The sequence below is a fragment of the Microcaecilia unicolor genome, chromosome 6 (assembly GCF_901765095.1).
Source record: "Microcaecilia unicolor chromosome 6, aMicUni1.1, whole genome shotgun sequence".
NCBI lineage: Eukaryota > Metazoa > Chordata > Amphibia > Gymnophiona > Siphonopidae > Microcaecilia > Microcaecilia unicolor.
Genome location: NC_044036.1, coordinates 183,337,906 through 183,363,824, shown reverse-complemented (window position 1 = coordinate 183,363,824; position 25,919 = coordinate 183,337,906). Strand labels below are relative to the sequence as shown.

General features: G+C 42.4%; 1 protein-coding gene across 6 annotated transcripts in view; it reads right to left on the bottom strand.

Moving 5' to 3' along the window:
• The window catches only part of INKA1 (inka box actin regulator 1), a 37,059-nt gene that overhangs the window by 3,692 nt on the left and 7,448 nt on the right, over window positions 1–25,919 (bottom strand). For 2 of the 6 annotated variants that reach the window (XM_030207574.1, XM_030207576.1), the window contains exon 2: window positions 12,947–13,001. The exons of 2 other annotated variants lie outside the window; for them this stretch is intronic. The gene's annotated coding sequence lies outside the window, so the exon portion shown is untranslated. Of the gene's footprint in view, window positions 1–6,435; window positions 6,477–12,946; window positions 13,002–24,988; window positions 25,073–25,919 lie in introns of those variants that run through there. 2 more of the 6 variants (XM_030207575.1, XM_030207573.1) reach the window with 2 other exon arrangements.

Here is a 25,919-nt window from a genome sequence, read left to right as displayed (position 1 = left end):
CTTATTTTGTACCTGGGGCAATGGAGAGTTAAGTGACTTGCCCACAAGTCACAAGGAGCTGCAGTGTGCGATATATAGAATCCTGGGGAAAATGAATGGTTTACAGACAGCGATGCTCCTATTTTACACAGATCTGCTAAGATCCATTTTAAAAGAAACAAGATGGTGATATTAAACGTGGATGCTCAACAGAAAGATGAGTTTAGTTGATATGTCTGTGAACGGCTACAAATACACGTGTGATCAGTTTATGGACAAAGACCAGCAATGAAGTGACCAAAGCCTTTGAAAAACTATTTAATCTAGGCTATACACCCTCCCCCAAATATAAACAAGGGTAAAAAACTTAAAATAACTCTCTCCAAAGAATTTGAGGGGTTCATCATTTTGTGTCCAAGAACAACATTAGAGCAGCAATGTAGGAAAGGTTTCGCAAGACAAATTCAAAATGTGGCGTTACTTTATGGCATACAAAACTTTTAGGTATCGAGACATGTCACAGGTTTTTAAATACAGCTCTAATCATAATGGTCAATATTTAAAGTAATTTAAGTCGCTTGTCTGGGCCTTAGCCAGTTAATACAGCAGAATAGCACCTAAGCCAAAACTGATTAATTTGTGGGTGGTTCAGAGCTGGAGTCAGTACTTAATGTGGTTTAAGTGCTGATATTCAGTGCTTAACTGCATAAAACACAGTCCTATCTTTATGTGGTTATGTACTGAATAGAAATGTTAGCCAGCTGCATATGCCCAGACACAGGGATAATGCCGATGACTGCCAAAAACAATGCTGACCACTGACTGAATATTGATGTGACAGCCGCAAACTTTGCAGATCTGGAAAGCAGTCTACACTGATAACTGATGTGAACATGCCCAGTATCCTGTTTCCAGCAGGGAAAGGGAAATGGGACTTGATATACTGCCTTTTTGAGGTTTTTGCAACTACATTCAAAGCGGTTTACATATATTCAGGTACTTATTTTTGTACCAGGGGCAATGGAGGGTTAAGTGACTTGCCCAGAGTCACAAGGAGCTGCAGTGGGAATTGAACTCAGTTCTCCAGTATCAAAGTCCACTGCACTAACCACTAGGCTACTCCTCCACAAGTACCTGGAAGGATCCCAAATGAGTAAAACAGAATTTATGCTGCTTATCACAGCAATAAGCAGTGGATTTTCCCCAGGTCCATAAACTACAACTACTACTACTACTACTACTATTTAGCATTTCTATAGCGCTACAAGGCGTAAGCAGCGCTGCACAAACATAGAAGAAAGACAGTCCCTGCTCAAAGAGCTTACAATCTAATAGACAAAAAATAAATAAAGTAAGCAAATCAAATCAATTAATGTGAACGGGAAGGAAGAGAGGAGGGTAGGTGGAGGCGAGTGGTTACAAGTGGTTACGAGTCAAAAGCAATGTTAAAGAGGTGGGCTTTCAGTCTAGATTTAAAGGTGGCCAAGGATGGGGCAAGACGTGGGGGCTCAGGAAGTTTATTCCAGGCGTAGGGTGCAGCGAGACAGAAGGCGCGGTCTGGAGTTGGCAGTAATGGAGAAGGGAACAGATAAGAAGGATTTATCCATGGAGCGGAGTGCACGGGAAGGAGTGTAGGGAAGGACGAGTGTGGAGAGATACTGGGGAGCAGCAGAGTGAGTACATTTATAGGTTAGTAGAAGAAGTTTGAACAGGATGCGAAAACGGATAGGGAGCCAGTGAAGGGTCTTGAGGAGAGGGGTAATATGAGTAAAGCGACCCTGGCGGAAGACGAGACGGGCAGCAGAGTTTTGAACCGACTGGAGGGGGGAGAGGTGACTAAGTGGGAGGCCAGCAAGAAGCAGATTGCAGTGGTCTAAGCGAGAGGTGACAAGGGTGTGGATGAGGGTTTTGGTAGAGTGCTTGGAAAGAAAGGGGCAGATTTTATGGATGTTGTAAAGAAAGAAACGACAGGTCTTGGCAATCTGCTGGATATGAGCAGAGAAGGAGAGAGAAGAGTCAAAGATGACCCCAAGGTTTCGAGCTGAGGAGACAGGGAGAATGAGAGAGCCATCAACAGAAATAGAAAACGGGGGGAGCGGGGAGGTGGGTTTGGGGGGGAAAATGAGAAGCTCGGTTTTGGTCATATTTAATTTCAGGTGGCGTTGAGACATCCAGACAGCAGTGTCAGACAAGCACGCTGAAACTTTGGTTTGGATGCAATTGTTAATAAGATGGACTTAGGAAAATCCACTGCTTATTCCTTGGATAAGCAGCATAAAATCTGTTCTACTCTTTTGGGATCTTGTCAGGTACTTGTGACCTGGATTGGCCACTGTTAGAAACAGGACACTGGGCTTGATGGACATTTGGTCTGTCCCAGTATGGACACCCTGGAGGGAATCAGCAACGTGAAAAGTGATTTGCAAAAATTAGAAGAATTATCTAATATTTGGCAGTTAGAATTTAATGCAAAGAACTGCAGAGTGATGCACTTGGGGAGTAGAAATTCAGGGGAGCTGTATGTGCTAGGAGATGAGGTTGATATGCACATACAGGGAGAGAGACCTCAGGGTGATGGTGTTCGAGGATCTCAAGGTGATGAAATCATGTTGACCATATCTTGCTAAGGAGTTCAGAAGAAGGCAATGAAAAAGGTATGGAGTTTGCCAAAACACTTATTAGAAGAGATGTGATGACCTGAATATGCATACCTTAGAGGAAAGGAGAGATAGGCGTAGATATGGTACAGATGTTTAAACATTAACGATATCAATATGCAAACTAATCTTTTCCAGAGATTGGGAAGCAGTAACACTAGAGGCCATGAAAGTTGTAGGGTGGTAGGCTTGGGAGTAATGTCAGGAAATACTTTTGCATGGAGAGGGTGGTAGATGCCTGGAATGCCTTCTCGGTGGAGGTGGTGGAGACAAAAACAGTGACAGAATTAAAAAAGGTGTAGAATAAACTCAGAGGATCTGTAAATAGAAAGAGGATGGAATCATAACAAAAACAAAATGACCTCTTGGACATTGATTATTATGATGCTGTGCATCCCAAAATGACCAAAGGAAAAAAAAAAACCCCGCTCAGGATCAAGTATACATATTTTATACCACATTGTTTGTTGGTTTAATCATGAACTGATAATGATTGTGACTGTTGGGCAGACTGGATGGACCATTCAGGTTATTTGCTGTCATCTACTATGTTACTACAGTATTGTGTATCCATGTTTATCACAGCTGCCTTCTCTCTTTGAAAGTGGATCCTCTCATCTTAGTCTGTAACCCATTTGATTACGCCTTTTCTATTTACTATTTTGCTTTTTGGCAGCCTAAAAGCAGAGGATTTATTCCCCCAACCTTCCTACTGTTTTTGGAATGCTCTTTAACAAGGTCTCATGCATGGTTATGTTTTGCAAAATATAACAAACCAGGGTATTAAGAAGCTAAAAGGGCATGGGTAGCAAGCCCCTATACCAATGTAAATAAAAATATAAAAAATATTTATATGAAAAGGAGAAATTCTCAGAGTAGTAACTCACCCAAGCAGAATGCCACCCAAGGGTTTCACACAACCTCTAAGTTTATTTTGAAACTGAAAAGATAAGTTTTAAAGTTTATATTGTTTTGTATTATTAAAGATTGATAAACCTAGAGGTTGTGTTGTAAGAGAAGATGCAGGCAAGTCACAGGGTTTATTCCTGTGTGAAACGAGTTGCTGCTGAGGCTCCTACATAACTCTTATTACCCACAGTGTTAAAGACAATTGGAAGATTTACTAAGTGTTGGGTTGTGGTTTGGAATGATTTGAACGATGGCACACTTGTAAATGGCAGGAACCTGCATAAGTGGTATTGTGTAAAATGCACATGTATCTTACATAGCACTTATTTGACAGATGGGCAAACACATAGGCCGAATGTGGGCACAGCACAGGCAGGACTCGCACACGCTTACCTCTGGCAATTAGGTGCACACACAGCAGCAACAGCTCCATGACTGGCAGTAGTGCTCACACCTAAGCATCTAAGGGGTCATTTTATTAAGCTACAGCAAAAAGTGGCCAGCGGTAGTGTGGGCATGTTTTTTTGGTGCACGGCGGGCCAGTTTTCACAGCATCTAGGAAAAAGGGCTTTTTCAATGGGCCAGGAAAGGGACCTGCGGTAAAATTGTAACCGGCGCACGCCTATGTACAGCCTGAGCCCTTAACACCACCCATTTATCTAGAGGTAAAGGCTCATGCGCTACACGTGCAGTGACCGTTCGGCACGTGCCAACTGCCGACTAACGCTGGAAACGTTGCACGTGGTAGGAAATTTAAAAAAATAATTTGTCCCGGTGGTACGGGCATGCAACAAATCCAAAATTTCCGCCATTGGGCGCACTACCTGGCAGCAGTCTCATTTTGATGCATGATGCATGTGCATAGAGCATACTGCACCTTTGTAAACGGGCTCCTAAATGTGCATATACCAGATTATAATGCACCTCTTACAGGCAAACAGTTGTAGAAACCCCCCCCACCCCCCCCCCCCCCCCAGCGCATACTTTTATTTACTAAACCTGACTCAGAAACTTTCAAGCTTGTCTCCTTGATACAGTGACAAAGATAACACAGTCACCATAACAAGAGAAGTATCAGACATGCATTTAATTATTTTGTAACTCTAGCTAAAAGGGTGCATATGCTATAAAAATAAGTACTGAAAATCATTTTGCTAGGAAGAGAGGGGAGGGATAGTTCTTCCTACCACTGCCTTGTGACAACTGCCGATTTTAAGGAGAGAAATAATTCCTCTGCAACATGTCTGTTCACTGTTTTCTTTTGGCTTTTTAGCAGCCTGAAGAAAATAATTTATTTCTCAAAATGTTCTTTTCACAATCTATGCTATGTATTTTCTAAGTATTCTACCACCAGTGTATAAACATGTAGGAAGTAATTCTATAAGGAGGTAATTCTGCTGCTGCTTAACCCTTTAGTGTCCAATGTTCCCGTAATAAGCCATAAGGAAACAGATTGATGGGAACATTGGACACTAAAGGGTTTAATCAACAAATTAATCAAGTTTTCCTATAGTGTAATACCTTCCTCCACCACTATTTCTCCTTTACTATTATTTATTTAAAACATTTCTATACCAGCTATAACCAAGTGGTGTAAAAGAAAACATTCATATTATGCATATCACAAAACATAAATCAAAGCAAACCATAAGAACAAATCAATCTTCAAATTAAAAAAAATACTGATACAAAAAATTTTGATTGGCGTTCTTTTTTCATTCCTGGATCATTTTAATTTTGTAAACCGCTTTGACTGTGCTGCTTTTTAGTAAATTCCAATAAACAACTGTATAAGGCGCTGCCTGCATGGAAACAACCAGTCTCCAGTTTGGATGCCCACCCCTAGGAGACAGACTGTGGGTGCCAGGGGTGGGCATCCACAGTCCTCAAGGGCCACAACCCATTTGGGTTGTCAATATTTCCACAATGACTATGCATGAGATTGAGATTTGCACATGCTGCTTCCATTGTATGCAAATAGATCTCATGTATATTTATTGTGGAAGTCTTGAAAACCCGACTGGATTGTGGGGCAATGGAGGGTTAAGTGACTTGCCCAGAGTCACAAGGAGCTGCCTGTGCCTGAAGTGGGAATCGAACTCAGTTCCTCAGGACCAAAGTCCACCACCCTAACCACTAGGCCACTCCTCCACTCAAGATATGATGGCCCATACTGTGTTGGTGGGCATTCAGATGGGTAGAACACAGGCAGGACATATAATTAGGGAAGTAGAAATCGAGGAAAATTATCAAAAAAGGTTCAATCCAAAATCTTTAATAAATATTATGCAGATCTACAATAGTCCCTTCATCTCTGAGCACTCTACCAAAACCCTTAGCCACACTCTTATCACCTCTCGTCTTGATTATTGTAACCTACTACTTCACCGGCCTCCCTCTTAGCCATCTCTCTCCTCTTCAATCAATCCAAAACTCTGCTGTGCGACTCATTTTCTGCCAAAGTTGTTATGCCCACGTTAGCCCTCTCCTTAAGTCACTTCACTGGCTCCCTATCCATTTCCATATTCTATTCAAACTTCTCCTATTGACCTATAAGTGTATTCACTCTGCCGCTCCCCAGTACCTCTCCACTCTTGTCTCCCCCTACGTTCCTCCTTGAGTATTCCGTTCTGTCGATAAATCTCTCTTATCCGTCCCTTTCTCCTCTACTGCTAATTCAAGACTCCGTCCCTTTTATCTCGCTGCACCTCACGCCTGGAATAGACTTCCCGAACCTGTACGTCTAGCCCTTTCTTTAGTCGTTTTCAAGTCCAAACTCAAAACCCACCTCTTCACCACTGCTTTTGACTCCTAACTCACTTACCCTGTCCTTTATCCTCACCTCTTTATTCCCTTACCCTTAATTGTTCTGTCTGTTTACCTGTCTTACCTAGATTGTAAGCTCTTTGAGCAGGGATTGTCTTCTGTGTATGGTGTACAGAGCTGCGTATGCCTTGTAGCGCTATAGAAATGATAAGTAGATAGATAGATAGTCCATGGGACAGAAATGAAAGGACTTCAACAACAATGCCTGCATCAGGAATCACGAAATCTATGGATAAAAATATATAAATAGTAATATCCTTAAAAATGGATAACAAATACGTTAAAAAATATATCAAAAAACACTTAGGGCCCTGTTTACTAAAGTGCGCTAGAGTTTTTAAGCACGTGCTAAAAATTAGTGTGTGCTAATCGTGTAGACACCCATGTGAAAATTATGTGCATCTACACAGCTAGCGTGTGCTAAAAACGCTAACGAATTTAGCACGGCTTAGGGCTCTTAATTGCAAAAAAAACCATCAAAGCATCAAATCAAACGTACACAAATATATGAAAAATACAAAAAATAAAACACTAACATGATAATAAATTTGAATCAAATAATTAAATTAATGGTAACCCAGAAAATATAAATCCACCTAAGATGACAATTAGATACATATAAATTGAAAAAGCAAATCCTAAAGAAAAGTGACAGTTTCGCTAATACATTTTATAGCAATAAAAATGATTGAAATTAAATGAAATCCATTATGAAAATGCTCTGCCTATAACCCTTCATACCCTTACACAAATCATTCAAAGAACCATATTTGCAGACAGCTAGAAGGATCTTATGAGCTCCTAATCTGATGAATGTGTTGAACAAATGATATGATCTAATTATGACTACACACAAGAGTCACTGATTATAACAACTCATGAAAAGTCATGAGTATTACATAGCTGTATGGCTGGTGTAATTTTGTGTACATTAAATACAGGCATATTTTCAACCACTAATGCTCGTGTTCTATAGAATGGGTTTCATACAGGTACTAAAATCGAGGTGGCCTCATGGAGGCAATTCAAACTAGGTGCTAAGATTTGCACCTTTTATATTTGGCCACTCCACCCCATTTGAGCTTTCAGGACACCTCCAATGAATACGCATGAGATAGAGCTGCCCGCGCTATTTCTGTTGTATGCAGATCTCTCTCATGCATATTCATTGTGGATATCCTGAAAACCTGACTGGTTTGGGGTGTCCTGAGGACTGGGCTGAGAACCCCTGGTCTACAAGTATATGTCAACTTGCCCCATGAACACTTTTACACATGACCACATTTTACGAGGTGTTGTATATGTGAAAAAGATAACTGTACAATGTTTGCAGGGACTGTCTCTTCATGTTCAAGTGTACAGTGCTGCGTACGTCTAGTAGCGCTTTAGAAATGATAAGTAGTAGTAGTATGTGGTGGGGATCTCAAACACTTCATTCATGTGTGGAAATGCCTTTGAAAATTACCCCACCATTTGCAAAAAGCAAACTTTTCCTTTTAACCCCTCTGCAATAGCATTTACAGAGAGAAATATGGAACACAACTTGTCGCAGGATCGATCTTTGGGGCGCTCTATTGAAGGTAGCAGAGGCTGGTGAGAAAGGGCTTAAAGATGAAACAGAAAGCAGATGAGTCACAGTTCCTGGCCTTTGTCTATTCTTGCAGCAGCTGAAGGACTGCAAGTAATGAAATGTTCCTGTAGGTGAGGATAGGATAAAGGAAGCTGTGGTGGGATGAGCTGACAGCACCTGGAGAAGATGGGTGTAACAGTGAGGACTACACAGGCAGGTGATCACACAACCCAGGCATGAGGCTCACCTTCAAGCAGGAAGCAGGGAGGGAGGGATGGGGAAGAAGCCCTAAGGCTGCAATTACTACTGTGCACAGCAGTCTTCCAGCTCCACTCCTGTAATGGACAAGTGATGGCAAGCGCTGTACAGGGAGGCACAGTCCAAAAGCCTCCAGTGCTGCACAGTATAGAAGCACCTTACTGTGACAGCGATCTCATGTTGCTGCCTTACAGTTCTTATAGTGAAGCTACATTGTGCTTCCAAATTACCTTCCTTTAACCAAAATTCTATCCAAGCCAGCTTACAAAGTAATCAAATACAGAAAGAAATGAAATTACAATAATATCAACCATCTAAAACCAACGCTTCGTAAAAGGACTGCATTTTACAGGATTTTAATCTGACCACCAAACTAAAATGTGTACTTTCAAAAGATCTCACATTCCACGTCATGGTGGCATGGCGATTCACAGTTTTAAAAAGCCATAACTTCTGCACACTACGATCAAACAGTATCAACTAACATTTGTAGGCAGTCATTTTTTTAATTTTTGAAATTTCATTATTAAAATGTCTCTGAAAACAATAATAAATTACCTTGCATTAAAATATAGAAAAATGAAGGCAGATAAGGGCCATATGGCCTATTCAGTCTGCTTTATCCCTTTCTCTACCTTAGAGATCCTTTGTACTTGTCCCAAGCTTTCTTGAATTCACATACAGTTTTGGTCTCCATCTCCTCCACCCATTTTTAATTTCAATTTTTGAAATATCATCATTAAAATTCTTCTGAATACAATAACAAATGACTTTGCATGAACTAGAATCTCATTGATTTGTGCAGTACGTGTGATGTCGTCATAGCCCACATAAACAAATCAGATCCAGAGAGATTTGTGGCTCCTATACATGCTTTCCCCTTGTCAGGGATTAAGAGGAATTACAGCGGGATTAAAAGAAAAAATAAAAAATGACTTGGTTAAGCTCACTTTGGGGTTGTTAGTGGTTTGGCTACTATTGGAAGCAGGATATTGGGCTTGATGGACCTTCGGTCTGTCCCAGTATGGCAACCACTTATGTAGGTTGCTAAGGAGAGGGGATGGAGAACGTGTTCAGGAAGTAGGATTGGTCAGGCGCAATACGTATAGTGTGAGTTTTTGGCGGGTTCTAGCATTTGGGTAGATGGCGCTGTGGGGAAGGGTGAGATGTGAGTGTTCAGTTGGCATTACATTCTGTGTGGATTGCTGGGTAGCAGTTGCAGCTGAGGGAAAAAAAAGGAGGTGGTTAATCTCTGATGCAGTCTGTAGCTGGGGTGTAAGGAATGAGGAAAAGAGGAGTAATGGGGTTCTTTCAGCTCAGATGATGAATGGGGAGTGTTTTTCTGATGTTATAGTGGGTGATTATCTGGCATCCACCAGTTGGGTATGGTTTAATATTAAGATAAGTGTGGAGAGGATTCTAAAGTGAAGGTTCTAGACTTAAAAAAAAACTAACTTTGTTGAGATGGGGTTTTACCTCAGTGAGTTACCTGGATGAGAACATCTGAAAGAAGTAGGAAAGCAGTAGGCAAAATTGAAAGGAGCTATTTTAAGGGCAACAAGCCTTTTTGTAAGGAAAGAAGAAAAAAATAAGACTAAAAGGTCACTTTGGTTCTCAAAAGTAGTAGATGAAAAGAAGTTAGTCTTTATAAACTGCAAGAGAAATTGCTGAAAGCAAGTAATCATATCTGGAAAAACTAAGAGAAGGTGGTAAAGTAGTCAGGAAAGCAAAGCTGCAAATGGTAGAAAAAACAGCCACTACGGTACAACATGGCTTGGTAAAAGGGCCCCTAAATCAAATATCATTTAAAATTTGATATACTGCAATTTTGTGACAGGAAAGTCAGAACTGTTTAAATATTAAAATAAATCAAATCATATATATTTTTTAAATCCATGTAAAATGGGAAATAGAATCAATCACAAAAGAAATGTCACCAACTCCTGTTATGACCAAAAGAGTTGCTATAAGACCTGCTTCAGATGGTCAAACGTGGCTGTGGCTATGGGTGGCTATGGGTTCCAGAGATTCACTTTCTTCTGAGAGAGAGCTGTCAGAGGTGCTGGTAATAGTTGGCAAAGCCCATAAATCTCTGGAGAGCTTGGCGGTCCAAAGGTTGAGGCCAGTCAAGAATAGCAGACAGCTTGGCCGGGTCCATTTGCAACCGCTGATCAGATATGATCTACCCCAAAAAGGGTAATTCAGTGCATTCAAAGACACATTTTTCCAATTAGGCAAATAGTTGATTCAGGTGCAGACAGTGGAGCACCATCTTGATTTGCTGCCTACGTTGTTCCAACAAACGGGAGAAGATAAGGATGTCATAGAGATAGACAAGAACACATTTGTATAACATATTTCGGAATATATCGTCATTGAAGTTCTGGAACATATCATCAGTGAAGTCCTGAAAAACAGCGGGAGCATTGGCAAGGCCAAAGGGCATAACAAGATATTCATAGTGTCCAGCTCTGGTGTTGAAGGCTGTTTTCCACTCATTTATCTCCCAGATCCGGATGAGGTTATAGGCTCCTCATAGATCTAGTTTTGTGAAGATACAGGCACCTTGAAGCTGGTCAAAGATTTCCGAGATGAGTGGTAGGGGATATTTGTTCTTCACATTAATTGCGTTCAGACCCCTGTAGGTGATACATAGCTGCTGCCCCCCCCCCCCCCCCCATCTTTCTTGCCTTAAAAAAAATGATTGGAAGCAGTGTGTGCACGCACCATACGTGGGCATGTGTGATAACGGGCGTAGAAGGATGTCTTCCACAAGCTGCTCCATGGGTAAGTGCTGGAGTCACGACAGTGCCATGACACTCCAAATGGGGAACCTTGCATCATGTAGTTATAGTTCAAGTGCATACTGCTTCTCTTCCATCAATCCCTGAACCCTGAGTCACCAATGTTATCCTATCTTCACATCACCATTCAATACCCCTGTCCCTGATCTACCTGTGCGTTTCTCAACTTCATGTGAAATACTCTCCATGCCAAACAAATTTCAACCAAAAACCTTTAAGCTCTGACCAGCAAAGATTTTGAAATGGACATTCCAAAAACTGGCACATTCTAATCATGAAACAGAAAATAAAACTACAATTTCTCCTTTTGTTGTCTTGTTATTTTATTTTTCTAATTATGTTAGTCCAAGCTCTGGTTTCTGCTTTCCTCTATCTTTTCTTAACTTTCTTGTCATTTTTTTCTCTCTGCTTTCTTCAATTTATTTTTCTACATTTCTCTGTCCAGATTTAATTATTTTTTCTAACCAAGTTCCCTCTTTTTACTGCATCTACCTACAGCTTTCCATCTCTTTTCCTCACCCTGGCTCTCCTACTCCACTTCCTTTTTATTCCCCAGTCTTTCACTAACTCTTCCCTTCTTCCATCCAACATCTCTCCTCTTTCTTTCCTCATCCTTCATCTCCAATCTTCCTCTTCTCCTTTTCGTCCTATCTTCCCCCCAGGCACTAGCATTGATTATCTGAGGCTACTTACACATATGCTGGCCACCAGAGCTTATGTGGGTCCCAGCCCATATTCAGCTGGGATCCGTATAAAACACTTATGTGGACTCCAGCTGAATATCTGCTGGGACCCACAGAAGAGATGTGGTGACCTCATGACCTCCAATTCCTCCACCATGATTCCAATCCCCTCTCCCTCCCACCCCCTATAACAGAAAGCTCGACCAAGATTGTCCCCTGTCCACCCCAAGGTCTACCTTGTAGCTTCCTGTCAGTCCTACGGGGAGGATCATTGCTCACTCACTCCTGCTTGTCAATGCTCCTTTTAACAAAATAGCTGCTGCGACCTTTAGCAGAAGACTCACAATACTAGCATGGATGGAAGGTGCAGGTCTTTATCTGACGTCATTTACTATGTTACAATGTCTCATTTCCACCAATAAAATCTGAATGCCAGAAAAACAGATATACTTACACAAGAACTAGAAAAGAACAGCATTGCTAATAGATACGTCAGTACAAGGTGGCTATGCTATACTACCTACAGAGAGACAAAAGATTATCAAAGATCAAGAGAGACTAAGAAAATGTGGCAGAAAGATACAGAAATAGTTCCACTTGCAAATAAACCATGATACGTATTATACCCTATGAACTGCAGCAGGAATTAGTCTTTGGCAGCATGCAAGCAGTAAAAGTACTAGCAGTACATTTGAAAGAATGTGACCATACCCACCATGTCCTGGTTTACAAGCGAGGTTCATGCTAACCTATTTGGAGATACTGCCCCAGAGAACTGCAGTGGAAATACAGCCACAGTGAGAGTGTGTATAGTTGGACATTACACATAAATGGGGGGGGGGGGGGGGGGTGTAAATGGTTATGTCTGGAGTATAATTGCATGCAGATTATGAAACTTCTTACTGGGCAAACATAAGAATTATCTAAAGATGTTTGAGGTCACATGGGATCCCTTTCTGTTTGTAGATATTATTCACCTAGTTCATCTCTCTCACTGCCATGTGTAGAAATGTAGATACTAGAATCTGTGGCTGTAATATGATCCTATTCTTTGTCACCCTTTCTCCTGCTCTCTTACTTCTATATTTCCTTTGCTCTAATGTTTTCTTTTTCTCTCTCTATCTCAAACTTTCTCTGTATTTTCAAACACAGTGGAGGTCTCAGAAATTGGCTTTTGGAGGATAACAAGTGATCACATTGCTTCTTCTCCCTGCCCTGCCAGCTTCCCATATCCCATAATTACAAGCCTGGTAATACTACCTCTTCTTAGTCTGTCCGAATGGAGCGAATGAGAAGTTGCTAACCACACAGCCTCCTGCAAGGAGAAAAAAGAAAAATCTCTCTGTAATTTGGTGGTGGTTTCAGGCCAGATGGGAGGGGAGGTGGTTCTCAACTGCATTTGTTTCCTTGTGTTTCCTGTGCATGTAGGTGAGGAATCCCCAGTTGGTTCAATCCCAAGGAGGGCTTTGCAGAACTTGGGTCCCGGAAGCAGGGGACAGGAAACAGTGCTGGCCTTAAGATTTGCATGGAATTCATTCAAGAAGTTGGACATTTTTTATTTCAAATTTCATTTTGCCTGTCCAGAGCTGCCAAGTTACCCGTTCCAGGAGGGAGACTTTTTGGACAGTCCTGGATTTCTGCCAACCTCATCCTGGTGCATTATGGGACCTGCAGCACTGATTTCAATGGATTGAATCATGGACTACAAATACTACATTGCTTTGGGATGTATGTTTAAAACCAGGACTGGCCAAATGTCTCCCTCCTGGAAATGGTAACTTGGCAGCTTCAGTGTGATAAGATTTTATTAGAACTGGAGAATATTGTGTAATACATATCAACAAAACACTCTGAACACAAGTCATAAAAATCCATTTTACTGAATGACACATATAGAGTAATTTTCAAGAATATTTCTGCAGGTAAAGCAGTGCTTTTCATGAAGAAATAGGTTTTCATAACATTGCCCCACCCTCAGTATGTGAGTAAACGTATGTGAACACACAACTTATATATGCATAACGTTTACCTACACTGAGTTAAACAATCCTGGGAGAGAGGTTAGCATTTATTTAGTCCATTCAATCCTTCCATTCTAGGCAGGATACAAAAGTTAAAACATAACATAATTAACAAAAATAAAAACATCAAAAAGTGACAAAACATGAAAATTAAAATAAAAATGCCTGAGCAAATTAATGAGTCTTAAGTAGTTTCCTGAACTACATTATTCAGCTGATACATTATAGTTCAAAAGGTAGAGTGTTCTAAAATTGAGCACCTCCTTCATAAAAACTGCACAATGAAAAGCATCAAGTCCAATTTCTTTGAATGAAGGAACATCAAGTATCTTGTCGACAGAGCATTAGCAGCAAGCTGGACGATAAATTTTAAGAGATGTGGCAAGCATTACAGGAGCTCTAGAATTCAGTGGCTCATTACTTGAAATTGTCCACAATATTGTATGGGTAGTCAGTGAAGATCTTTGAGTACAAGAGTAATATGACAATTTTGAGACAGACCTGCAATGAAGCGAGCGGCTGTGCAACCTGCAAGGCATGAAGCATGTAATTTTTTTTTTTTTTTTGTTACATTTGTACCCCGCGCTTTTCCCACTCATGGCAGGCTCAATGCGGCAGGCAATGGAGGGTTAAGTGACTTGCCCAGAGTCACAAGGAGCTGCCTGGGCTGGGAATCGAACTCAGTTCCTCAGTTCCCCAGGACCAAAGTCCACCACCCTAACCACTAGGCCACTCCAAGACCCAATTACAAGCTTGCATGGAGCTTTAGAAAACAGGCAGATATACTTCAGCTTCAGAAGTTGGAGAACAAGACCAGCGCTGGGCAGACTTCTAAGGTCTGTGCCCTGATCGTGGCTGAATAGATTTGGATGGGACAGAGTGGAGCTGTTGTGCAGCGCTGTGTACGCCTTGTAGCGCTATAGAAATGCTAAATAGTAGTAGTAGTTCAGTGGCTTCGATGTTAACTTCAGAAATTTTAGAACAAGGACAGTGCTGGGCAGACTTCTACGGTCTATGTCCTGAAAATGGCAAGGATAAATCAAGAAACAAAACAAAAAGGGTAGCAAAACATCAAAACAATAAATAAATAAATAAATTGCTATAGAGAGCTGAAACATGACTGCATAAAGAAATTGCCGGTGGTTATGTGGGTGTGTTCAATTGGTCCTATAGCTGTGAAGATAAATGTATGGAACACATGGAATTTTTTGAATTGTTTTTGGTATGGTATTTTGTATGTAGGTAGTTACTTTTGGTATGTTGTCTCACCTGTATTAATATATGGTTGGCCATTTGATTTTTTGGGAACACGGGCTACTATCACAAGTTTTTGTTGGCGTTATTTAAAAAAAGAACACAGAAAACAACTCTCTACCTACAGAGAGAAAAAACTGTGTTTCAGGATGATTTCTGGAAAGAACTAAAAACAAACCTGTTTAGAAAGGCATATCCCACTGACCCAACATAAAAGCCTGACTACCTGCAACACAACAAAACCAAAGATCGGAATGGACATACCCAACTTCCCTCGTACTCCCTAAGTTCCCCATTATACCTACCTTACATGAACCTTATTCTACCACAATAACACCTTGTATTTGTTCATGCCGGAAATGGCGAACACCACTACGGTACTATGTAAGCCACATTGAGCGTGCAAATAGGTGGGAAAATGTGGGATACAACTGTAACAAATAAATAAATGATTATTTTATAGTGTCTCCTGGGGCAATTGAGGTTTTATTTATTTAATTCTGTTAGTTTTTTTTCCAGGGTGCTAACATCCATAGGCACTTTATAGCTATTATTTTTTGATATTTAAGAATAAATCAAGACCAGGTATACATATGAAGTATCACATACCATATGTATTGATATATTGTTAGACAATCAAACACTTTAGGAGGGAATTTTTAAACCATCCATATTGGAATCAAGTCCACGGACTTAAACCTTGTTTAAGAGAAAGACTTGTAGAAGGGAAGCCTCTCTAATGTTCTGACTAGGGACACAATGCACAAAGATTACCATGGTAGCAACATCCGATTTAGACTGGTTCTAGCCAGTTTCGCGTTCCTGTTATTCAGCGAGTAACGCGTAAAGGGGTTCTGTGTCGATCTTACTATTCGTGGTAGCAGCCAAGGATAATCCTATGCAAATGTTTAGAACACTGTAGTATCAGATGTATGCTCTGTGTGATTGGTCTTTTCTATTTTAATAATGGTGTTCCTTTCTATTTCTTGGGTTTTGTATATGTAAACCACCTCTATTTGCTTGCAAGGCAGGTGGCATATGAAATTAATAAACGATAACAATAAATGATGTATTACAATGATTAGTATTAAAATGAGCATTCTGAGCAATGCATAGAAGGGCGCCTATCTTTAACGTACAAAATTTTCCGAAGTCTGAATCTGTTTTAGCATGACATCAACTTCTCGGTGGAGCAGTCTGCTGTCATATTTTAATAGTATTTGCACGTGTGGGTTAATTATGCCACGTGCATGTGTCCCACACATAACAGCACTGTGAAAAAGTTGTCAAGGAACAAAAAAAAAAAAAAAAGGCTGAAGCACGTTCTGAAGGCGCGTCCACAGCACCCGCAGCTGGGGAAAAAGAAAGCTATTCAATCAGTTATGTAACCAAACACACTGTGAATCAAATATACACATTAACAGACCACTTCTTATGTAATTGCTGAAATGAGAGGAAAAACCTCATACTACTGTGGCTCAACTCAGTTGCTTAAACCAGAAATATTAACAAAGACTGTGAAAATCTGTAAAAAAATATCTGAGCCCACAGTGAAAAAGCAATCATAGGCACAAAACCCTCTCATGGAATCTCTTCAATAATATCAAACCCAAATTTCTTCAGCAATGTCATAAATCAAAACCACTTATCTGTGCTGTGCTAGCTGTTCCGTTACTGCTCTCTTGTGGAGTGAGGTCCCGATGGACCCGTTTCGCTCGTGCTTCCTCAAGAGTCCTCACCATCTACCAGGGGTCAATGTTATTACTTGGAACACTCATCGGTTGAATAGTGAATACCATCAAAAAAGCGCCAGAGACTGTTGGGGTCGGAAGGAAATGGAGAGCTGTGAGCAAATAAGTAATAACGTTGACCCCTGGTAGACAGTGAGGACTCTTGAGGTGCTGGTTGGAGTTCCCAGGAAGGACAGAAGGGGGGGGGGTGTATAAAGGGGGGAACAGAATAGAACTGGTATGTGAGGAGAACAAATGTAGGATGTGGGGTGCAAGTGGGCTGTGGGTTTTGGGGAAGGCCAAGAGGGTATAAGAACAGTTTGATCTGGAACTCTTTAGGACATCTCAAAGGGATGAGGGACGGATTTCATGAATCACCTTAAGCATAGGGGGTATTAATTGCCTGGTAAAAAGGAATTGGATTTTAGCACTCTTAAGTCAGTCTAGGTGTTGCCTTACTTCGGGGACATATGACTGACAGCAATAGAACACAAAAAGATTAAAATGGGATGGTGGTCACAAATTTAGCTTATAACTCCAAAAAGAAGGGGATGGCTGTTCTTCTAAAGAAATATCTCCCTTTTGTATTGTACCCCTCTGCATGGGATTCTCAGGGTAGAGATGTCTGGGTGGTGAGAGGGCGGATCAATCAAAATTCTTATGCCTTGATATTTAGCTGCAGCAGTTAGCATTTTTTTTAAATGCTTACCATCGTTGGCTACATTAGCCCCCAATATTAAGTGCTGGGCCATGTCCGGGCACTGAATAATGGTGGCTAAATTAGATGGGGATGGCCACCAGAGCCTATGTGGGTCCTGAACTATTTTTCTTCTTAAAAGCCCTTCCAGCCTCTGAAATTGCCCTCTTCCCTTGCTTTGTTCCTGCCCCTAATGACCCCACTAGGACCACCAGAGTGACAGGTAGGCCCATGGGGGGGATTGAGGAGTAGGGGTGGGGGCTTATCTGGGAGAGAGGGGAGGTGCTCTGATGCTCACGGGCTGGGGGGAAGTGGTCAGGAGGGCTTTTAAGGACAAATATAGTTATGCAGGTACCAGCATCCATATACTACTACTACTACTATTTAGCATTTCTATAGCGCTACAAGGCATACGCAGCGCTGCACAAACATAGAAGAAAGACAGTCCCTGCTCAAAGAGCTTACAATCTAATAGACAAAAAATAAAGTAAGCAAATCAAATCAATTAATGTGAACGGGAAGGAAGAGAGGAGGGTAGGTGGAGGCGAGTGATTACAAGTGGTTACGAGTCAAAAGCAATGTTAAAGAGGTGGGCTTTCAGTCTAGATTTAAAGGTGGCCAAGGATGGGGCAAGACGTAGGGGCTCAGGAAGTTTATTCCAGGTGTAGGGTGCAGCGAGACAGAAGGCGCGAAGTCTGGAGTTGGCAGTAGTGGAGAAGGGAACAGATAAGAAGGATTTATCCATGGAGCGGAGTGCACGGGAAGGGGTGTAGGGATGGACGAGTGTGGAGAGATACTGGGGAGCAGCAGAGTGAGTACATTTATAGGTTAGTAGAAGAAGTTTGAACAGGATGCGAAAATGGATAGGGAGCCAGTGAAGGGTCTTGAGGAGAGGGGTAGTATGAGTAAAGCGACCCTGGCGGAAGATGAGACGGGCAGCAGAGTTTTGAACCGACTGGAGAGGGGAGAGATGACTAAGTGGGAGGCCAGCAAGAAGCAGATTGCAGTAGTCTAAACGAGAGGTGACAAGGGTGTGGATGATAATATAATCCCCCAGTTCCTCCCCAATACTGCCCCGTCAACTTTTTTTGCTGGGCATTCTGTGGGGATATTCAACAGCACTGTCCGGTTAAGTGCAGTTGAATATCTCCATTTAGGCCCCTGCCTGCTTAAATCGCTTTGAATATCGGCCAGTCAGTTTTTAATATATATGTTGCTCCAAATGGCCCTAAGGATTCTTTTTCATGTCCCTTTGGACAAATTTATGGGAGGAGCACCTGTTATGCAGATAAAGGGGGGGAGGCAGAATATGAACTGCACACTGGGACCTTAGATAGGTTTGGAGTCTAGGAACATTTGATAAGAGGGAGGTAAAAGAGTTGAGGAACTGTTTAAAGCAGGTTAACCTTCTAGATATCTGAAAATATCTGTAGGTTCCTTTTTATTAAGGGATTATTCATTCCTCTCAAAAACAGAATGGATCATACTCTAGACTAACTTATTCCTCAGTAAGATGATGAATGGACCACTAGGCAAACAACAGGATGCAGTCCCTATACTGGTTTCTGATCATACTCTGATCTCCCTAATGGTGGATTTGGAGGGCAGAGTGGAAGAGGACAGCCCTAGAAGGTGGAAGATTAATGTAAGCATGTTACAGAGGAAACCAGTGGTGGACAAGTTCCAGAAGGTGTTGGGAGAATAGGTAGAGACAAATGAGGTTGGAGAATGCTTGGCTGTGGGAAGCTGGTAAGGCCTATATGTAGAATATACGTATTCAGATCTGTGTGAGGCTGAAGAAGCATTTGGAAGAGGGATCTAGATGCCCTATATGAGGAACTAAGACACTTGTAGTCAAGGCATAAGAAGGAAGGGGAGTAAAGTGTACAGGAGTATGATAAAGGTTGAGTCTGAAAGATTTACTGAAATCGACAAAGTTGAATATCTCATGAGACTGACTAAAGAAATACATGGAACAGGGTAACAAGGTGAGCAAATTATGAGCCCGGCAGCTCAAAAAAAAAGGAGTCTACGTTAGTCAGGGAAGTACAGGGGGAAGGTTTACAATCTGTGAGGCATTTAAGGAATTTTATCAAACTCTCTATTCATTGGAAATGAAGATGAGGAGGAGGAGCTTCATAGATATCAGTCAACTCATGGGGTTGCTTATAAGAAAGAGTTAGAGCTGACCCTGCCATACCAGAATTCTAAGTGGTAGAATGATTTACCTCTATACATACATGGTCAAACTATATATTGTTTTCAAAAATTATTGAACACATGGTTATTTTGTACATTTGCTTAAGTTTATTACTTTTTTAGGAATCATCTATGTTTACACTGTTTTCCTGCTTGAGTTGTATTGAACTTTTCAAGGAGACTGTCCTACTTCTTTGTTCACTGTAAGTCGCTTTAATCCAGACCTAGCTTGTGCGACATATAAGTAATAAAATGTAATGTAACGTAATAGGGATAACAATGGTTCCAGAGGAGGATAGATAATTCCTTAATAGACCAATTAGCACTTGGAAATGCAGGAATTAATTAAAGAGCTAGCTGGAAGGGTGTGGGAGTGGGGAAGGAAACAGAGAAGGCCAGATTCTTCGTGGAGTACGTACTATACTCTTAGGAACATAGTATTTAATGAAGCATTTAGTCAAAAAGACCTACCTGCCTCAAAGTATACTACTAACAGGGCTGCCGGCATGGGGCAGGACTGCTGCCTGGCCGCCGCCCCCCCCCCCCCCCCCACCTGGGCCACCGCACCTCACCTACCCCCTCACACACTTGGGCCGCCGCCCCTGCCCCCACCCACTACCTTACCTTCCTGTGTCTGACTGCTCCTCCCTTGGTGTGTCGTCTCTTGCTCCTGTGTTCTGGAACTCGGAAGATTGCATTAACACAATAACCTGGGTCACCCAGGTTACCGTGTTAATACAATCATTCGGGCCCTGGCACACATGGAGGCATATTTTCAAAGCACTTTGGGAGGCTAAGTTCCATAGGTTTCTATGGAACTTTGGGAGGCTAAGTGCTTTGAAAATGAGCTTGATAGTAACATAGTAAATGACGGCAGATAAAGACCTGTACGGTCCATCCAGTCTGCCCAACAAGATAAACTAATTTTACATGGTATGTGATACTTTATATGTATTCCCGAGTTTGATTTGTCCTTGCCTTTCTCAGGGCACAGACCGTAGAAGTCTGCCCAGTACTGTTCTTGTACTAAGTTCTGAAGCTAACATCGAAGCCCCTTAAAATTTACACTCCAGCCCATCCCTATCTATTCAGTCACGATCACAGGAGCAGGAGAGAGACAGACCCAGAAATAGGCAAGCAAGAAGCAGCTTGCTGGCGCCGGGCCCAGGAAATTTTACCCCCTCCCCCTACACACACCTCTTGGTGGCCTTGACTACTAATATAGAAGTTCTGCCTAAAGAAGGCTAGACCCCAGATAAATGTGGTAATTATAGGATCAATATTCCTCTTTAATTGTGACATGAAGATTTTTGCTAAGGTGCTAGTGAACATATTAGATAAGATGGTGACAAAGTTGGTACATCCTGATCAGATGGGATTTGTAAAAGACATGCAGATAGTAGACTATAGAGCTCATTTTCAAAACAGAAAAACATCTAAAGAGTATAATCAAACCAATGATAAATAAATAAATAACTGCCCAAATCTGCTAGTCACCAAAAAGATGATGTTCCCAGAGGGGGCGTTTCGTGGACGTGACATGGGCAGCGTTATGTGATTAATATTTACTGCCAATAACAGATAGCAAAATGACTTCCTGGGAGTGGAAAGAAAAATGCCTAGAATTACACCTGCTTTAAAAGCATCTCGGGTAAAGTTAAACCTGTCATGTGATTTTGCTGAGTTGGAGTGTGCAGAGGTGGAAATGGTCATTTGTGAGAATTAGAGGAGGGTTGCTCAGTCTTTGTTACCTTTATGCGTTTGTCCCAGTCTGAACCTTCTGATCCTCACATTTTCTGCCTTGCCTCCTCTTTGTCTCACCTCCTCAAGTCCTTGCCCACACCTGCTAGCCCCCCCTCCCCAGCTACACCCATATCTTCCTCTGTATCTGGCCCCCTTCCCCCACCAAACCCTCACAACTCCCATTATACTTACCTACCTGCTTGTCCTGTGTCTCTCATTACATAAGTACAAAAGCACCACCATACTGGGAAAGACCAAGGGTCCATCAAGCCCAGGATCCTGTCTCCGACAGCGGCCAATCCAGGCTTCAAAAACCCGGCAACCCCCCCCCCCCCCAAAAAAAAGATAATGTTCAATGGACTTTTCCCTCAGGAATCTGTCCAAACCCCCTTTAAATTCCGTAAAGCCAGCTGCTGTTCCTCTGTTTGTCGCTGTGCTCTGTGCTGCTGCTATTTGTGTGAGGGCTGTGTGCTGTTCCTGGGAGAGTGATTGATTTGTGTGGTAGTAGTGTGTGTCTGGATTGTTTGTTGGTGGTGGAATAGTGAGTGTTTTGGGCAGCTGGGGTTTGTCTTACAACTGTGTGTGGGTGCTGATGTTGGGTCTCACGAAGTGCAGTAGGTGTTGTGCACAGTGGTGTTTCTGGGGTCAGTGGGTTGCATCTGTGGTAGTGGGACACCAGCATGGTAATCATGGATGCACTGAATGCTTTGGTGGCTCACGCCTTGCTGGAGGTGGATGAGATTTTGGAGGAGAGGCCCTGAAGGAGATATCCCCTAACAGAGAGTCTTCAGCCCCCCACACCTACCTGCTTCCTGGACCTCACTGATCAGGAATGCCTTACTAGGTTCTGCTTTGGCAGGGCAGCTATACCTCTGTGACCAGTTACAACCCCTCCTCCACACATGCAGGAATAATCCTGTGCCAGTCCACCTGAAGGTCACAGCCTCCCTCACCTTTCTGGCCACCGCCACCTTCCAGTTAGTGCTAGCAGTCAATGCAGGCCTCATTGAGCTCGCCATCTCCAACTGTCTTGCCCAATTCCTCGATGCCTTTCTTATCACACCTCACACTGCCTTCCCCACCACCACCCAGGCATTCCAGAAGAACATGGCTCAGTTCTACACCACAGACCGCTTCCCCTTGGCTCACTGGTGTCATCGACTGCACACGTCACACTCGAACCCCCCCCCCCCCTCCCCTGGGTACACAAGGAGATGTACAGAAATAGAAAACCATTTTACACCATGAACACGCAGGTCATGAGGGAGAGATTGTAGATGTGTGTGCCTGATACCCAGGCTCCACCCACAATGCTTACATCCTCCAGCATTCAGGAATCTACTGCAGGTTTGACTGAGGGGAGGTCACCGGCAGTTGGCTCCTAGGTAAACAGTACAGGGATTCTCAAACCTCACAATCCCTCCCCTCCTAACCTTCAACACACTCCCTCCCTCTAGATGCACCCAGAAGCCACAACGATTACCTCAACTCCACAAGGTCAACATGCCAGCCAATACACACCCATGTCTCTGATTCTGCTTTCTCCTACAGGTGACAGAGGCTATTCCCGGTGAACCAGGCTCATGACTCCAATAGTCTACCTCCAAAATGAGGCAGAGGAAGAGTACAACAAGAAAGCACCCGCACCCTCACAGAAACAGACCTCTGGACCGTTCCGGAGGGGAGCTCCTCTGCAACCCTGAAAAAGGTTTCCAAAATTTTCATGGCCTGCTGCATGCTGCACAGCCTGGCTCCCTGAAGATAGACCCTACCAGAGGAGGAACAGCAACCTCAGCAGCAGCTGCCAGACCCAGAGGATGAGAAGCACCCCCCCCCCCTTGCACACACAGCTGACCACTCCCTTAAAGATCCTATGTACTTATCCCAAGCTCTCTTGAACTCAGATATTATTTTTGTCTCCACTACTTCCAGTGAAGGCCATTCCACAAATGTATTGCTTTTTCTGTGAAGTATTTCCTCAGGTTACTTCTCAGTCTGTCTCCTTTCACCTTTATCCTATGCCCCCTTGTTCCTGAGCTTCCTTTCAACTGAAAGAGATTCACCTCCTGTGCGTTTATGCCATGTCGGTATTTAAATGCCTGTATTATACCTCCCCTCTCCCACCTTTCTTCCAAAGAATACACATTGAGATTTTTAAATCTGTCTCGTTATGTTTTATGATGAGGACCACTGACCATTTTAATAGCCATCCTCTGGACGCCCTCCTGTTTATATCTTTTTGAAGGTGCAATCTCCAGAATTGTACACAATATTCTAAATAGGGGCATCATCACCTCCTTTTTTCTACTGATCATTCCTCTCCCTATGCACCCAATCATCCTTCTAGCTTTTGCCGTCTTTTCTACCTGTTTGGCCACCTTAGGATCATCATAGCCACTCACACCCAAGTCCCACTCCTCTGTCATGCACAAAAGTTCTTCACTCCCTGAACTGTTCCATTCCCTCAGGTTTTTGCAGCCCAGTGGCATACCAAGGGGGGGGGGGGGGCGGTGGGGGCGGTCCGCCCCGGGTGCACGCCGCTGGGGGGGTGCCGCGCGCTGGTCAGCTTCGTTCGTTTCCATACTCCCTCTGCCCCGGAACAGGAAGTAACCTGTTCCAGGGCAGAGGGAGCATGGAAACGAATGAAGCTGACCGGCGCGTGGGACCCCCCCAGCAGCGTGCACCGGGGGGGGGGGGGTCTTTCGCCGGGGTGGGGGGGGTGCTGTACCCGGGGGGGGGGCACGGCGGTGTCAGCCCCCCTAGTAACGCCACTGTTGCAGCCCAAATGATGGCCCCTGCATTTTTTGCATTATATCGAAGCTGCTAAATTTCTGGCCATTCCTCTAACTTTGCTAAGTCCTTCCTCAAAGACCTTTAGTTGGAGATTAAGTTCTTAACATGCATGGCATGATGGGCTGGGAAAAACTGATATTGCCTTTGAAAGGAAAAGATTAAGTTTGGAATATCTGGTTTCCCATTTGGCAAGAATCTGAACCTCAGTAAAAATGCTGATAAGGAGTGCATGCACATTGTGAAGGAAATACTTTATCATTGAATGGTTTACCAGTAATTGATATTAAGGTTTAGAATTGACATTTAGGGCCTCTTTTACTAAACCGAGCTAGCGATTCCCGCACAGCAAATGCAATGCAACCCGTTTGTCGCGGTAAGAGTCGCTAGCGTGGTTTAGTAAAAAAAAGCCCTTACTTTGTATTAAGGTGTAAGGACATATCTTGAAAAAATATATTGGGGGAGGGGCATAAGTTTAATTTATATGGACATGAAGCTAGAATGTGGTTTGGGGAGTGCAGAGTTTGACAGAGTGTAGGGAAATTATAGAACAAAGTCCAGTGTTACCTTGGAAGTATTTGCATGGATGCACTATATTGTTAATAAAAATTAAAGTAAAAAAGAAAAGAAAAAGAAAGCTATCTTGCCTATTAATATTGTAATTCTCATATCCCCTCGGTACCAAGTACCACAACTTCCCTCCACAGACACAATATGAAGTAATACAGAATCTAGTGCACTCTCATAACCAATAGCAAACCTGCCACAACATAACAGCATTGACAAACAAGCACTACCACCCTACCTCTGAAAAGCAGCACTGGAAATATCACACTAGATCACACTAGAACACCAATACACCACCTACCTATCTTCACTAGGTATCACTGGGACTGTATTTTCTTGGTTTTCTTCTTTTCTGTCTCGCCATTCTTTCAAGGTTTCTATGTTGAACTCTGATTCGGAAAGAAAGGAATTACAGTGTGGGGTTCCTCAGGGTTCCATTCTTCCCCCACTCCTTTTTAATGTATTTTTCAGTCTCCTTGCTTTTCTAATTCAAACTTCTGGTATCTCTGCATATTTTTATGCCGAGGACATCCTTCTCTTATACCCGACTAATCCTTTTTCCCCTTCTCTTGCCCCACTCCAATCATGTTTGGGTTCTTATTTCCAAATGGCTGCTAGATAATAAATTAATTATTAATAATGACAAGACGGTTGCCTGTTGGCTTTCTGGCCCTATGACTCCTCCTTCTACTCAGCTCTAAATATTTAGCAACCAAATAAATCCTAGTTGAATCATACTTGACTCTTCTCTTTCTTTTCTTCCACAGATCTCCCATTTATCAAGTTCAGGGTTTTTTTTTAATGTTCAGTCAAATGTGTAGTATCTGTTATTTATTTGACCCAGCTAAATTTCACGCACTCCTCTTGTCATTTTTTATGTCCCGCTTGGATTACTGCAACATAATCTATGCAGGATTACCATATTCCTCTCTAAATAAATTACAGACTCTATTCAAAATATGGCTATTATGCTACTTTGTCATAGGCATCAAACAGATCATCAAAGAGTTCTATTGAAACAACACCATTGGTTACCTGTAGAACAAAGGATTAAATATAAAATAGCAATATTGACCTTCAAAGCTCACCGCTTTGGCTACCCAGAGTACTTCGCCAATCTTACAATCTGCTATACTCCCACTCGAATCTTATGATCCTTGAATGACCACCGTCTCGTCTTTCCAGGACCAAGACTCGCGCACGAGTTGACTAGATGTTGTGCTTTTATCTTT